Source organism: Pleurodeles waltl, chromosome 11 (genome assembly GCF_031143425.1).
Source record: "Pleurodeles waltl isolate 20211129_DDA chromosome 11, aPleWal1.hap1.20221129, whole genome shotgun sequence".
Lineage (NCBI taxonomy): Eukaryota > Metazoa > Chordata > Amphibia > Caudata > Salamandridae > Pleurodeles > Pleurodeles waltl.
This window is the reverse complement of record NC_090450.1, coordinates 917,388,450-917,405,723: the sequence shown is the minus strand read 5'-3', so window position 1 is coordinate 917,405,723 and position 17,274 is coordinate 917,388,450. Positions and strand designations below refer to the sequence as shown.

The 17,274-nt window shown below is 41.0% G+C and overlaps 1 protein-coding gene across 2 annotated transcripts in view; it reads right to left on the bottom strand.

Moving 5' to 3' along the window:
- Positions 1-17,274, bottom strand: part of PSMD9 (proteasome 26S subunit, non-ATPase 9) — an 83,462-nt gene that overhangs the window by 12,438 nt on the left and 53,750 nt on the right. The window lies entirely within an intron of this gene.

Below are 17,274 nucleotides of genomic sequence, written 5' to 3'. Positions count from 1 at the left end.
ATAGCACAAACTCGAACCAAAGATATTGTAGAGCTTTACATGAGCGCCAGTTATACTACACAAGGTCACATTAAGTTTTTTAGGAACAGGGAGATTAAGGGATTTACCCAGAATCACAGGATGTGGAGCTGACGCAGAGACTCAAACCTGGGTCTCCTTTTCCAAAGTCGGTAGCCCTTGCCAAAATACCACATGCTCCCTCCTATCCTTTTCCATATCCATTTAATGTTTCCATAGATTTTTAGTTCTCTACACAACTATAACATGGTAAATCTTGTCGTATTACCTAGGAACCACTGCCCACATTTATTAGGTGCATCTCTTCTTATCCACACCATCACCATCCTTCTCTTGTCCAGCAAACGGTTGAGTTGGATAAGCTTCCACGCAAGCAGGCTCTCCTGCAACCACACATTGTTAACTTTTACAGTCTTTCACCCAGAATCTAGCAACTTGTGTAGAATTATCACCAAGCACACTCGTGTATCTCCAGTCCAAGGATATCTTTTCTCTCAAAATTCTTTTCAGTAGATCATATCAATTATATTGATTTGTGCTTTTAATTTGTGGATACTGTTTTAGCTAGTTGACAGCATCTGTCTCACAGCACACCTGATAATCCAAATTAAATGATTACATTTCACTGTGAAATGTGTTTACTAGGTTTAAGTCTGTGGCTACTCTTCAGCTCATTATATATTCTGGCCAACTAATTTTACACAAAAAGAGGGAGAAGGTGGATGAAAAGCTGGGCCTGCCCTCCTAAAGAACTATGTAACCTCACAAAACCCAGCGGGAGTGAAGTCTCCACCGGAAAAATAAGGAAAAAAAGTTTTTCCTTTAAAAACCCTCACCCACAAGGGTTACCCCTTGGGGGTATGCTTCATCATTGGGTTCCTCCCGTTCTGCTGCGGAACGGGGCATGCTACAACCTACGTGATACGCAGGAGCACTTTATTTTAGAATATTTAGTGACTATGACTCGGGTGAATGGAAAGATAGGGGGGGGGGTCAAAGTGGTTAAAAATACGTGACTCCTGCAGCTTTAATACTTTCATGGATACCCTAGTGGCGTTTTGAATAAAACGGGGGGTATGAGAAAGTAGGGTATGTTATGTACCTGCCTTCCTGGTCTACATGTTTCAAAGCCCATCCATAGGCTTATCATCAGGACCAAGGGTGACTCCCTGGTTCCACTCCTTGCAGAGAGATTATATATACAAGCATGTACTTTGCATGCTGAAGATGGGAGCATAAGGCACCTATCTCATGTGGTGACATCAGAGTATTACCTGTGGAAACATATGAGGCACAATTAACCTGCCCTCAAAAAATGCTGGGCTAAACTTAATTTATTAATCAGCTTGTGGGTGAGGTGCCAAGACTGAGCAAATGACACCCTATACATGTAGAACACTTAGGATTCTTGGCGTTCAAGTGCTGGGTGCAGAGATGTTATCATATTTGCATACTGCGATGTCTGTGGAAAATACAAGACAAACTTAAAACAGAACAAGTAAAGCACGTGCAAAAAAAAAAAAAAAAAAAAAAAAAAAAAAAAAAACAACCACAAAACACACAATGTTCTTGCGCAGGATCCACTGTAGTTTATTGGCTCTGGTACATTTCACTGTGAAATGGGTCTACTGGCTTTCTGTCTGTGTCTACTCTTCAGCTCACTGTATATTCTGGTCATCCACTTTAACATTCACGTGAACATAGGCAGCGTGTTTTGGAGGGTGCCTTTTGCTTTTTAATAGGGAAGGCCTCACAAACGCTCCTTCTTCCGGTTCCCTGTTCCTTATAACTATTCTTTTCAAATTCATACTCTTGGATCAATAAGTCTATGGCTAGGATGTCTATCATTCACAATACTTTGAACACTGAGAACGTTCGAGTTCAAATCTGTTTGCAAAGTAAGAGATTACGTTCTTGAATATTAGCGGGTATTCGCGCTCAGTAGCCTATATTCGTGACACATTCCATCAATTGGCACATGTAATCAGGTTTAGTTTTTAATGTTGAGGGAGCTGTGCCATGAACCCCTTCTATCTTGGACAACTTTTAAGAACAATTGCTAAAACCTAAGTGCTTATGATTGTAGCTGTGAGGTCTAGTAATAACTGATCAAGTCCGTCGCTGCAAACAACTCCTATTGTATCTTGTTGTTATTATAATTCACAGTACTCTCCGAGTGTTGCACTTTAAATAAAGTCTTTATAAGGTTTCTGAATTTTCTTAAGTGTCACACTCTTTATTAAGTGCAGTTTTAGTAAAGGAATGTATGCATTTCAGATATTTACAACAGAAGCCCTGTCCACCAGTGTAGAAATCATATTGTGCATAATATGTTTCATTCACTTTTTCATCTGGTTTTGTCTAAATGCCCAACTACTTAAAGCTACCCAGCTAAATGGAAGAAAGGTTGTATATTTGTTTCTATTAGGTTGCAGGCAAATGAGATTATTGCTGACTGAAGTGACCTCCTACTGGTACCGTCAATAATGCTCCACACAATGCTCCGAAGTTATTATTTTATTAAGAAACGTGGCATTACAGGAAGCAGGTCCTCCGCACTCACACGCACCGAGGCTCAACTGTCAAGACATAGTTAAAGTGTCAGAGTGGCACGTATAACCTACCTATGTCACCGTACTTTAACAACATTCTACCTAAGCACACAAAACACATCCTCCCCCTTTTTATTTAATCAGCAACAACAACCCCACACAAGCACCTGAACCAAAAACAAAGACAAAACGATAACAACCAAAACAAACACAACCCCCAAACACACTAACCTAAAAGAACTCATTAAACGTAAACATAACGCACCCATCCCCACTGACCCTGAATACTTGCAATGTACCCCACCACAAAATCCTTCAACCAACCAGATGTCACCGTCCTCTTCCCCTCACGCAACTCACTTCCCGAATGTCCCGTCAAACAATCCAATTCCTGCCTTCTATCTTCTGCACAACCTCCACACTCATTAACACCACCCTCGTGGTTAGTGCAAGTTGCACTGTTACCCGTAGATGCACCATCCATACCATCCTCCCGATCAGGGTCAGACGAACTATTCTCCATAGCCATATAACGTCTATCCCCTTAATTCTCTAGCCAATCAAAGGTCTTCCTCTCATCCACAGTCTCACTCACTTTCCCTTCACTACCTTTTATCTCCTGTCCATTATAATATATAGGAACATGGTTGAGATTCCAAACTTTACCATCACTCAACCTAATAGCATTATGTAGCACCTCCACTACTTGCTCCAGCTCAAAATACAGACTCTCACCTTTCTGGACTCTATATGGTTTTCTTACTCGAACCCAATCACCCACTACAATCTTGAAAGGCCTTACATTAGGAGTTTTGTCATAATAAGATTTATTTTTTTCTTGTGTTCTCTCCAAACAGTCCTTCACCAAATCTGGGGACCAATGTTCAATTCCAGTATCCATTAACCTACCTATGTCACCGTAGGTTCTACGTGCCACTAGGACACGTGGAACCTACCTGAGTCACCGTTCCTCAACAACATTCTACCTAAGCACACACAACACATCCTCCCCCTTTTTATTTAAGCAACACTGACGTAGACCAAGTAAGTTTGTACAATCTTACAAATTGACATATTCTGGTCTAGAAGTTGTTGAAAAATGATATTGTCAGCTTATGGCTCGATTTACTCTCCCGAATGCCCAGTTGCATTTTTCTGTAGGTGACCTTGGGCGGCAATGTTTAGGGCCTGTATGCAACAGAAGACATTCTGGGCTTGTAGATGAAGTTCTGGCCCAGGTCAGAAGAAAACCAATACCTGATAGCACCAATACCTGACATTTCTCATGTCTCTGTAAAAACAAGTCCAGACATATGCTTGTTAAGTATTTAGGGAAATTTCTTCTTCATGCACAAAACAAAAGTAGATGTTGTAAACAAAAGAAAATCATGCCTGCTCTAGGTGTCGGTGCAGGCATTAGTTTTTCCAATCTACTACTTTTGTAATTATCTTGTTTAGAAAGTTAAAGAAATCCAATACTAATGCCCAGATGGATCTCCATACTCCTCGTCATCCAAGTATTCATTGCTTTTGTAACCCTTTCCAAGAACAAGTTTCATTTTTGCTCCCATATAAACCAAATAAAGGGGGTTCCTTCCAGATTCTGAACTTCAATTAGGGGTAAACAGAGGCACCTTCTTATTACACAAACTAAGTTAACTGCCACACAATAGCTCAAATGACCCTCTCCAACAGGAATCACTTGCAAGCACGGGGAAACCTGTGTATATTAGGTGGCAGGCACCTTGTAAATCCTCAGTTTATAGCTGTCATTGATTGATCAGTGTCTCTATCCAGGCTAGAGCAAAAAAGATGTTGACGCACATCTCTGGGGATTTGCTCAAGGAACCTTTATGGTTAATCCAGCACACATTTACCCCGTTCGAGACACCTAGCAGAAGACCCGGTCAGCATTCCCAATAAGTAACATCCAAACTATATCAGCCTAGCTTCTTCTTGGTGGATTTCGCTACTTGTTGTGCTCATGCCAGGTGGGGGCACACTCCACTGAACCTTTATCCATCTGGGCTCCGTTTGTTCCTTTAGGGTATATATATAGCGCATGCCACAAGTAATCTGATGTTTCTGAGCTGGAACACTAATCCTTTGCTTGTTTATCCTGGTGATATTCAGTGGTAGGACCATGGATGGTGGGATGACTTCATGCTCCTAAGACAATCCAATAGCTCCGCCAACCCCACTTCAATCACCCAACAACTGTGCAGGCCTTTGGCTGCGCTCGGCAGGGGGTTAACCACAGGGCCTTTGGCAAATCCTCTGCATGCAGGCAACCTGAGAGGAGGGCACGTAGACCACACCCCGGGCTGATTTCAGCCCCAGGGGCCCCATCCAACAGGCCCATCGATAAATAAATGGGATGGGGGCACACAGTCCCCCTTCCCAGACCAAGTTTTACCCAGGGGACCCCATTTTCCAGACCCAGCTGCCAAAAATGAGGGAGAGGGAACATGTGGCCCTCTCCCCAAGCCACTTTGGCCCCAGCAACCCTATCCCCCAGGGCCCTATACCTTTTTAAATGCAGAGGGGTCACACAGCTGCCCTCTTTGAGCCAATATCGGCTGCGGGGACCCCAACCACTGAGGGGTGGCCAATTAAAAATGGGAGTGGAGCGACCATACACTCCCCTCCCTGGGGTGAATTTGGCCCGGAGGATTCCATCCCCTGGGACTTGGCCAGTCAATGGTGGGTGCCCTGGCCCCACCCTGGGCACCCAGTGTCTGTTGGGGGCCACAGAGGAAGCCCCAACACCCTTGTGGTCCCAACTGGCTCCCCTCCTCCAGCGGGAGCTGGCATTGCTCCCACACGCAGGGAGCAGCAAAAAATGGTGTTCCCGTTACGCAGCAGCAATGTTTTCATCTATTTCCCTGCCTGCTTCGGTGCCCCATTTTTTTTTTTTTTTTTAAATGGTGACTGGAAAAGCTATATCTTGGTTTTGAAAGCATGCTTTTTGTGATTTGGTGTAAATCCATTCGGTAGTTTTGGAGAAATTATTTTAAAAAAAATATAGACTTATAGGTACGCAGATCCTCTGCGGATCCTACTGTCCCTGTGCAGATATCTGATTGGGTGTCAACACTTCAACCAGGAAGTGTTGGCAGCCATCTTGGGACTTGGCTTCAGCAGAGTCCCAGAAAAAAAAAGCAAAACAAAAAAAAGAAAAGGGGCATGGATAGGGACACTCTGACCCCTTAGCTCTGGTGCTGGTGTCCTAGAGGAACCCCGCAAGGGCTTTTTTATTTTTAAACATCAGAAAAATCCTCAGATCCGAATCCGCAGATTTTTCTGCCGTTCATGCCCTTTTCATGAAACCCCTGGGTGGGCAAAGTCCCGGAAGCATGTAAAAAATGAGGGGGGGTGGGGGGGGTGGAGTGGTGCACAGGACCCTCCTCCTGGGATTACCAAAGCCCCGGGGACCGCTACCTCCCCAGGGCCAATATCATATGTTAGGCAGGAGAGCCATGTAGGCCCTCTGCGGCCCGCCACCTCCCCAGGGCAAATGTAATATGGTATTGTTGGGGGGGGGGGAGGGGGGGAGTGGGAGAAGGTGGGAAGGGGGCTTGTGGCCCCCTTCCCGAGAGCCCCAGGGACCCCCATCACCCCGGGGTGAATGTAATATGGTATGTGGGGGCCCACTTGCCCCCACCCACCCCTGCAGCTAAAATCTCACTAAATGCAGGGGGCGGGGAGCCAGCTGGGACCGTGGGTGCCTTCAGGTGGGAGGGAGAGAGGGGCACCCATGTCCCGGGTTCAGTCCGGGGAGGGGGGCTGTGGGCCAGGTGTGGCAGCGAACCCCCGCTGAATACAGCCATAGGTGATTGGATTAATGTATAGTTATGAAAATTACTTTACATTATAAAAAAAAAAAACACAGAAATTCACTAAACAAAAGAAAGGTTACAGGGACATCATAGTTTGCAAATAGAATTTAAAAAACATAGAAATTCAATTAAAGAAAAAAACAAAAGGATACAGGGACGTTATAGTTAGGGTCACACTTTAAACGTACAAAACCATAGAAATTCACCCGTTATAGTTAGAGTTACTTCAAGTAACTATGATTTGTGCCCTAAGGTAACCATAACTCACGCCCTCGTCATGCACTGCTAATCCCCTCACAAACCACAGCAATCATGACATCTTTGATAACATCATTGATAATGTCACTGTAACAGCTGCAGTAAAATTATTAATCACATAACTGTGCATGGCAGGGATGCAAGTTATAGTAACCTTAGGGCGCGAGTTATGGTTACTTGATATAACAGCTGAATTTCTATGGGCTTAAATGTTTAAAATGTGACCCTAACTATAACGTCCTGTAACCTTTGTTTTTTTAATTGAATTTCTATTTTTTTTTAAATTCTATTTCCTAACTAGAACGTCCCTGTAACCTTTGTTTTTTTCAGTGAAAATATATATTTCACAACACTGTACAGAGGTGCTCGAGTTATAGGACATTTTCGGATGGGGCACAAGTTGAGACTAACTTCAGAATTTGATGTTTCAGGGTGATTGGTCAAGTGGGGCCAAGAAAAAGGGGGCGGGGTTCCAAAATGCTTTTTCGCTTTGCATTTTCCCATTGGGATTTTGAACACTACTACAGCCCGATTTGCTGGACAGAATTACACCAAATATAGCAGAAAGCTAGCTCTTGGGACAGAAAGTGTGCATTTTGTGATTTAGTGTAAATACGTTCAGTAGTTTTTAGGACACTAAAGGTTAAAGAAATAGAGATAGCTAGGAATGCAGAGGATCCACGGATGTCCCTGTGCTGATATCTGATTGGCTGCCACCACTTCAACCAGGAAGTGTTGGCAGCCATTTTGGGACTCGGCTTCCGTTGAGTAACAAAGACAAAATGTTTTTAATAATAAAAAAATAAAAATAAAAATAAAGGGGGTCAGGGTAGGAATACCCTGAGTCCCTAGCCTTGGTCTAGGGGCCTACCTAGGCACCCGCCAAGGCTAAAAAATTATTTTTTTTGTTTGCTTTTTTTAATTCTCTGAAAAATCTGTGGATGGATCAGCAGATTTTTAGAATATTTTTTCTTTAAAAAGCACAGTCTCACACACTTTAAGTTCATTTGTCCACCGGGTGGGCAAGGTCCTGGGGGCATTAGGGCATTTAAATTTAGAAGTGGGTGCACAGGGTTCCCCCTCCTAGGGCTTTTAGAAGCTCCACGGACCACCACCTCCCCGGGCTACGTGTAATAACTATGCAGTGGGCCACACAGCCCCCACCACCCCCTTCCCTGGGTACCACCAACTCCCTGGGGCTACATATTTTAAATAATAATAGGGGGTCCTGCTTCACCAAGCAAAAGCAAACACTCCACTTCCAGCAAGCAGGAGCTTTAAAAATCCTCCCACTTGCGGGAAGTAGAGACTTCATCTCTTTCACGGTCCGCAGACATGCAGGCAGTTACAGAGATGAAATTATTATTGATACGAATAGCAGCTCTCTGCCTGCAGGAGACACGGAGGCTCCTGCAGGAGGTGGGGAGCCAGCTGGGACCGAGGGGTTAATTTTTTTTTTTTTTAAATCACTTGCTTTTGTGAAGTGAAATCTTCTAAGTGTGTTTTCTATGCAGTCCCAACTTATAAAGTTATCTGATGAAGACGACTGGTGAACAATCACTAAGACAAAGTTAAGAGACATATAACTTCACTAGAGACATTACCTCGGCTTCCATTGCCGAGCTAAAGTGTAGGAGATGCACTATGCATTTACCCATCGAGGTAGCACTTAATAATTAGCCAGTAGAAAGTACTCAAGTTGGGAAGGCATTCTGCACAAAACGCAGGGCAGGATTCATTCTGGCACAATGCTCATTTCACAGAAATTAAACCTCAACAGGAAGCATTTACAGATATAAACAAAGCAGGTGCCCAAGTTTATGATCCACTTCTGTAAAGTATTAATCATCCAAATTTCCTGCGCATGGTGAAGGCAAAGCAAATGTTTTGTCTCTGCATTTTGACCTTGAAAGTTAATTTTAAACCTTAGCGGTGTTGGCATCCTTGCTTTTTTTAATGCAATATCTCATGTAGTGCATGTGATGAGTGGGTTCTTTCTTGTCAACTGCTGCTGAGACCAGATATTGTCTTGTCCCTTTCTAAAAATACAAGTATGTAAAATGGTCTTGAAGCCCACCCTGTTGGCACTGCCCCATATACAGTAATGATATACAACGTGTTCCCCCCCAATTTTCCAAGGAAGAAAGGAGGCCGTGTGTAGTGTGAGGTTGGGTGATTATAGGGGGTTGGCCGCAAGGTGCCGCCAACCACCACTGCACACGCCCAAAAGCTGTGTGCAGCGGTGGTTGGATTAAGGTATAGTAATTAAAATTACTTTAAGTAAAAAAAAAAAATTAAAAAAAAAACAGATTCAATAAAAGAGGTTACAGGGATGTTATATTTAGGAAATAGAGTTAAAGATACCATAGTAATTCACTTACAAAAAACAAAAGGTTACAGGGACTCTATAGTTAGGCTCACATTTTAAACATACCAATCCATAGATATTCTTATGTTTGTACTTGGGGCACAAGTTATAGTTACTTGAAATAACTCTAAGGTAACTTTAATTTGCGCCCTCGCCATGCACTGCTAATTACCCCACATACTGCAACACTGCACATCTTTGATAACATCATTGATAATATCAATGTAATATTTGCAGTAAAACTATTGAGGAGAAAACTGTACATGGAAGGGGTGTGACAGTTACTTGAAATAACTAACAATAACTGCTGTATTTCTATCGTTTTGTACGTTTAAAATGTGAGCCTAACTATAACAATCCTGTAACCTTTGCTTTTTTGAAGTGTGTATATATATATATATATATATATATATATTTTTTTTTTTATTTTTTTTTTTATATGCTTTTCACAACACTGTACGAAGGTGCTCGAGTTGTAGGACATTTCGAATGGGGCACAAGTTATGACTAACCTTAGAATTTGATAGATTTGTGTATTTTTAAATTGGTTTTGTATAGAAAAGATTAAATAACGCTTTCCTGATAAGCTTTGAACTTTATTTTTCTATTATGAATATACATACATACACATATCTATATGTGGGTGGGGCAATTAAGGGCTTCTGACTACTGATGAGGATCTCCTGGAGGAGAAATGTGCTACAATATGACAGCAGTAGACATAAACAATAATATACAGTCAGAGTTATTACTTACAAAAAACTGGTCTTCATTTGCACACATGAAAGGCAGGGCAGTGAAAAGTAGACAAAAGACTAAACACTGTTTGAGGAAAAGATATGATCCCAAACATACTGTTAGACATTGGAGCACATATATAGTAGGATACTATTTACACACAATAAAATCAACATACTGACAAAACTATGCAAAGAGAACAGGATATTGTTCACGCATAGTGGAGGCAGGAACCTTAAAGGTATCCACAAGATAATAATATCTCTCCATCACGTGTGGGTGGAAATAAGACTCCAAACATTTATTCTGTTATTAACAACATGTGCTAGATTTTACCACAAAAATCAGCATTACACTACACACTGGCCAATCTAAGGAATGGCCAGTGAAATTCTCTGGTACAACCACATATCAGTTCACCCAGTTAATGAGCTACAAAATAATATAATAAATAAATGATATTACATGTATTCCCTTTCCCCTCGTTTTTTCAGTGCAGCTCAGGATTCAATCCAGACGACAGTGCTGCAGAGACAAGATTCAAAGTACAATAGGCCAGCACCCAAAAGTGACCTTGTTGCCAGGCCACAAATTAGGAATGCTAATGTTTGACAAAGAAACAGGCATCTTTAATTGTCCAGTAATCAATAGCTCCAAACTCCAATGAGGATAATGGAAAATGTATTAGTCAAAGTTCAGTGGACCCGCAGAAGCTTCAAGATGGTTTAAATCAAGGCTCAAGGTACTAACTGGGATCAACAGAAGGATCAACAGAATGGTGGCACCAAACATTAGCACCCAACGGGTGTCAAACGTTGGTTGGTATCTCACTGACACTTGGTTGCAGGCAACATTCTACAGTGGAAGACCACTTACAGGACTAGGAGCAGAAACCCTGGACAGCTGAGTACACTTGTTTTGGGTTAGAGTGGAGGTGGACCAACTGGGATATCACAGGAACAGTAAGTCACAAGGAGATTGGCCCATAACGTCTGAGATCAGATTGAGAAGGTACATTTGACCAAAGATTGTGCTCAGCAACCTTCTTTGGGACATGAAAAATGTTCACAACAGGGCCACAAGAGGATGTACTCAGTCCGTAGAGCATGTCTCCAGGGGCAGAAGGGTCTTAGGAGCAGACATTTCTTTTGTCTTTCTAGAACATTTTCAACCCTCTTGTCATGAGGAAATTGATCTTGCGTGTTAGGTTTGGGCCAGATCATACAAGCAGCAGAGATTTGTGGCTCTTCAGTACGCTCTTGTTTCAAGATGTTCTCCACGCAGGTCTCAGACAGTTGGGCCTTGTACTATTTTTTCAGCGTAGGCACATCAGCAGGGTATTTTCCTTATTGAGGCTTCTACATATTACATCAATATGAAATTCAAGTCCTGGTACTATGCCAATTCTCAGAGCTTACTTCTTAAGTCCTAACAAAGTGCTGGCTCTGAAATCCAGTACTTAAAGCAAACTGGGGGCATAATGAGATGGTATGACACGCTCACATTCCATTATCCCAGCCAACCAGATGAGACCACTACTTTCTAGATATCCTACAATGAAGTCACTCGTTCAGTAAATGGTAGCAAATGGTTACTTGGATATGTATTGTAATGTCACAGGTTAGACATCGAAATGTGTTTGAATGATTGCTGGGCAGATTCCAAAACAGAGCTGGCGGGGCTGCCTGAGTGGCTTCAGCCACTTTACTGTTCACAGTAGGCCTCATGCCCTAGCAGGCTGCAGATATAGAATTGTTGCAGTCCTTGCAGAGGGGCACCTTCTGGAAAATGCATTTTGTGATCATCAGTCACATACTTTGCCTTCACGTCCATCCCAATCTCAAACTTGAAAAAAATAAAATATGTAGCACAAAGTATCATCCGCCCCTCGTCCCGTTTCCTGGAAAGTCACTCAGTCAGGAGTACAAAGATAAAACCCATCACCCCTCTGCCCATCCCCTCATTCTCTATAGAACAGAAGACCCCTTTAGATCATTTTCAAACAGCAGATTCTGTGCTCCATCTCACCTGGTATCCTCATAATTCAGGGCTATATGAAAAAGAAACTACGCCAGACTTAAAAACGCTCACTACATTTTTAAGATGAACTGCATACATCAGTTTCAGATTTATATATTTCAGCCCATAACTATCAAACTGCTCATTGCAATAATGTCTAACTTTGTGCCCAGTTTACCAGTGTTAGACTCTGGTTAATTACTAATCCTATCATACAGTTCAGCTAACTAGAACATCCTTTAGATGGCTGCATTTTATTCAGTAAGAAAAGACAAAGCATAGATCATCAGGTGGGCAACCATTAACTATGTTGCCAGCCTCCAAGGAGGGTAGACTGACCATCAAAATCTTAAGGAATGTCGTTTCAAATGTTTGTGTTAGGAGAATCTGGATTTCAATACAGACACTGAGGATATATGCATAAGTAATTTACTGCCATCTACATGATGGGTTTAAAAGTAACTTTTATCCGGACACCGAATGCGAAACTTTGAGCATGAAAATCCTTAAAAATCGTAGAAAGACAACCACCTCCCTTTTTCTCTCTGCTCTGAAGCATCCATCAATGAGAAAAAAAAACACCAAAATGAAACTGCCCCCTATACCAACTCTTCTGCTCATTGAGACTGTCAAAAGAACACACAAACAAAATAAAAAGAACACCACAATTAAACTGATATCAGTAATTTCCAAATATATTTCCTAGAACATCCTTCTTAATTAAAATACTATTTTTCTTTTTACATTATCTCCAACTACATATTCTTCTTACTTCATTGCACTGTACTTGTAATAAAGCCACCTCAAGGGTGGGCTCAAACGGCTACTCTTAGCCTCTGTGTCTTTAAAGAAATTCAGATTCTTGTAACAAACACTTTGGGAATCAACATTTCATATCAGGACCAGAGACTCAAAGCCCCTAAGAGCCACAGAAGAAACATGCTCACCAGAATTAAGATAAAACCTAGATAATTCACTGTCATTTGACCAGTCAGCTGCTTTCAAAGTCTCTTACAAATGTACATCTGGAAAAAAAAAAAAAAAAAAAATCTTTAGTTTCCATTGCCCCTCGCTGAATGTGCTCCAGAGGTACTCAAATCCACTCCAGATTCACTCACTAGATTCCTTACCCATCTGGCTATAGTAGATGAAATTACACCTTTGTAGTGTTTAACACAGGACAGAAGCAACTGTTACTGACATCAAATATTTTAACATTAAATGACTATTCTGAATATCAAACAAAGTAAATTTGCCAACTACTGTTGTAAAGATAGAATCTTATTGAAAAGCCAAGACTCTACCTTATCTAAAACAAAATGTATGCCCCATATAGAGCTATACTTTGGATTAGGATGCCTATGCAACATAATATTTTTCATAAACCTGCAAACTAGAGTACCTCTTCCAACTGATTTTATCTCTACTGAATTATGACCTACTGCAGACCTATAACAATGCATAGTTCTGTAACTTAAATTTCTTTCAAACAACACAGACAAAATGTAGTTAACTATATTGCACAAGCTCCCATGGGAACAAATCTTTCTCTATGCACCAACAAACCCAGACCTTCCATGAGCTGATATATTGTTTCCTTGTCCTTGGTGCCCAATAGTCTCTGAGTAACTCTTGATCCTTATGTGAAAGTCCCTCACAACAGTCTCCTCTCATGAAATCCTACAAGAAAGATAAATAGACTGCTCAACACTAAAATATGTTCCTCTCATTCTGGACCTACCAACAAACCTGGTGATACCGAAATCAAGTAGGATTCCTCCACTTCAAACTCAATCATCCTTGCAAACCTGTCCAGAATGCACCCTTGCAAACCTGTCCAAAATGGAGTCACTAACACTATTTGACATTTGTTTTCTCACCATCGGCAATACTCTCTGAATCATTACAAAAGAAGGTAAAGCATAACCCTTCAGCCCTTCCCCGGTTTGTTGTATTGCATACACTTTCTGGGCCTGATCTCCAACTGCAATACCTTGTCAACTGCCTTGTCATACTTTAAGCTAAAAGATCTACCTACAATGGATCTCAAACAACTTCACAAAAACTTCCCCATTGAGACTCCAATACTTTAATTGCTGTAATCTTTCAAATATCTGGAGTTCCAATTCTTACTATTGCTCTGAACAGGAAGATATTCTGCTCTTAAGCATATCTTGTGCTCAAACAAAATCACCAAGTTTCCTTGGCTATCTGTGCGAAATTCTTTGATTAGCTCCGTCCTAGAGGATTGATATAATGAACAACATATACATTGCCCTTCTGTAGTAAAACATTTTAATTATATTTAACAAACTCTATGAGATGAAAGCAAGATTTCATGCTCTGAAAACAGATGAAGTGAGATGACCTCCCATCCAGAGACCATCTGCAAAGTGCTTCTTGGTGATCCAAATGAGCTCCCCAACCAAGTAAACTTACATCTGTCTCCAAAATGAAGTCTGGGGACACTATGAAATAGCTCGGCCATTCCAGACCTCCTAATTTTTCAGCCACCAAAATAATTCCTCTCTTGCCTCCACGAGTACCTGATCTCTATACCATAAACACTTCCTCAAGCTTTCTGTTCTTTATATCTGATGCTTTATAGCGAACAGGAAACACCATCTGAACTGAAGACAAAAACAGGTCTATAGCCCTCACCTGAGCCCTCAAAGAAACCCTTTTTTGTTGAGTGCATATCTCAAATGTGCTTTTATCTTTTCATCTTTGGAGATTTATTTTCTGGCAAGCTCAGCACCATATTTTAGTTATCCACCTGAAAACCTAAAACAACCTCCAGAATCTGGCTTGGTTCCAAAACTCCCTCCTCGACATTTATTAAAAAAAAAAAAAAAAACCAACAACAACAAAAAAAAAAAAACTTCCAACAAGTTCATCACCAATTTCAAGTAATTTCTTAATTTCACTTGATCCTAAGACACGATAAAAAAAAATGTACCCTAATACATAATCATGTGAACTGCCCTTTTGTCTCAGATAAGTTATCCCAACCCTCATAACCTTTGTAAAACACCTTAGAGCCAAGGCCAAACGAAAAGGAAGGCATACAAACGGATATTGGGTACCTGGCCATCTGAACTGAGGATACTTTGAGCTTTCCTATGAATCAGGAATTGTGAAATAAGCATCCTTTAAATCTATTTTCACTAATCAATTTTTCTGTTGTAAAATGTCTCTTAAATGGATTTACTCTATCTTGAAACGTTTGTATTACACAAACCAATTCAATCGCTTAAATTTATGACCAGAAGCCATCCTTGGTTCTTTTTTTAGCTGAAATATTGTACTTACAAAAATCCTTTAATCTTCTGAAGCTATTTCTATTGCACCTTTCCTAAACATTTATTGATATTTTTGATTCACTAACGAGGTCTGTTCTTTTGACAACACAATTCACTATGGCTCTCATGGCTGAAAAGGAGATGCAATGAAATTCACTTTATAACCTTTTATCACATGTAAGACCCATTAATGCTTTCTGAAAAAGTTCAACTTTATCCAAAATGCTTTTAAAATAGAAGAACCAAACCTTGTCATTATACTTACCTGGTTACTTTGCTGTAAATGCCTAGACCTGGTTTACTTTGCTGTAAGTGCTTAGACCTGCCTCTTGAATGGTGACCTCTCCAAGTTCTCCCTCTCTGAGGAAAGAATGCTGCTGATAATTGAACTCCTCTAAAAGCTCAACATCCTTGTGTTTAATAGGACTTATTAAATGCGCGGCCAGAGAAATGTCCCCTTCCCCTGGCTCTTCCACCATAAACTCTCGAGAGAACCTTGGGCTTTATCTAAACTAATAAACGTTGACACATACTTGCAACCACATTTAACCAAGCCATCTCCAAAATAAACGCCCTTTAGGATCCCCAATAGGTTCATTTCTTTTGGAAAGAAAAACACTAACGTGGGACTAATACTCTTTTAAATAGCTTTTCTTCTCTCTGCTATCAGAGCCGCTTTGGTATTACCCGAAAAGCACAAGGCTCTTTAACTACAGCCACGTAATAAGTAAATATTCACTTGGACTCCTTTTGACTTGCTTCCTTTGCCATGTTCAAAATTCATGCAAGAGGCACAATTACATCAAGCAATCTATCCTGGTATCGTTTAAATGCCTGTTCTAGATCTATCCATGTATCAAGACAAATTTCAAAGGGAAAACTGATCCATTCTAGATCTACATCAGGAGTGGCAATTGCTTCATCTTCAAATACACTGTGTGAACACTCAGCATGCATAACTGCTCTAGTATCCCTAATGGTCTGCTCATGCAAAGCTTAATAAATTCAGATGCATGAGACAGGGAACAACAGTCTGCGGATCCATGATTATACTTTTTTCTTTATCCAAAGCCACCCTCTTATCAATATCCATATTCCAAGACTCATCATCATATGCGTCAAAAAGGTATTCGTCAAAATGTGATGAATTAAGGTCCTTATCAGGTCTAAATTGAATCTCTGTTGTGCCACAAAGGACATGTTCTAGCATGCTGCAGAGGACACATCTTGCCTCTATGGTGCTAAGGTCACCTTTCTCTACTGGAGGATAGATGGTCATTAGCACATTTTTCCAGATGTTTTTTCTTCATTTTCCTCTTACCGCCTTGCTTATTCTTTTCCCTTACATCCTCTCAAAGGATCAAAATTCTTTGCCTACATCTGAAAATTCCATTTGACATGTGCCCAAAACCGAGTCTACTGCCTCTTTCCCCGATGATCCTACCTCCTTTACAACAGTTCTCCTTGTGAGGTATTCCCGAACCTGTTTTAGTTTGAAATTCCTGCCTCATGACATTTATTTATAACATGGACCCAACAAAACCTATATATACTTTGTCAATACCCTAAAAACTTCAAATTATAAATCCAAAGAAACCCCCTCTTTAAAAAAAAGGTTGTGGCCAATTTTGAGTTTCTTACCTCAATCATAACTATTTCCGATTGGGTCTGTCAAGAAAAATGTCAACAATCCCTTAGATATAACAGTTTTTATGCTCTTGCCAAAGAAGGCATCGCACACACTGAGCAAGATTCATTCAATACTTGGCAAATAGCGCAAAACAAAAATGGCGTCCATGACACAGAATGCAAAAGGAGCCCAAACCAAGACGGTAGAGATGACTCAGTTGTTCGGTTGCACTAAATGACAGTTTGTGTCAGGAAAGAGCCTGATTACTCGAATTAAACAATGCACAGGCTATGCAAAAGCCCAAGGCCACAACCAGCTGTAAAGATAACAAGCATTGGCAAATGCAAATGGCCTCGTCTATACAAGAGCTATTGGCTTTGGCAATATGTTTTGCCATGTTGTACACCACTGTGGCTGCTGTTCAGCATGGCTAAAAGTTAGTGGCATGGAGTGTCAAAGTGGAGAGTGGGTTTATTGGAATGTCAGAGTACAGTAGGAGGCAAAGAGTGTCGTAGAGTTGGGTATGGGAGTGAGTTCAGTGGTAGAGGGA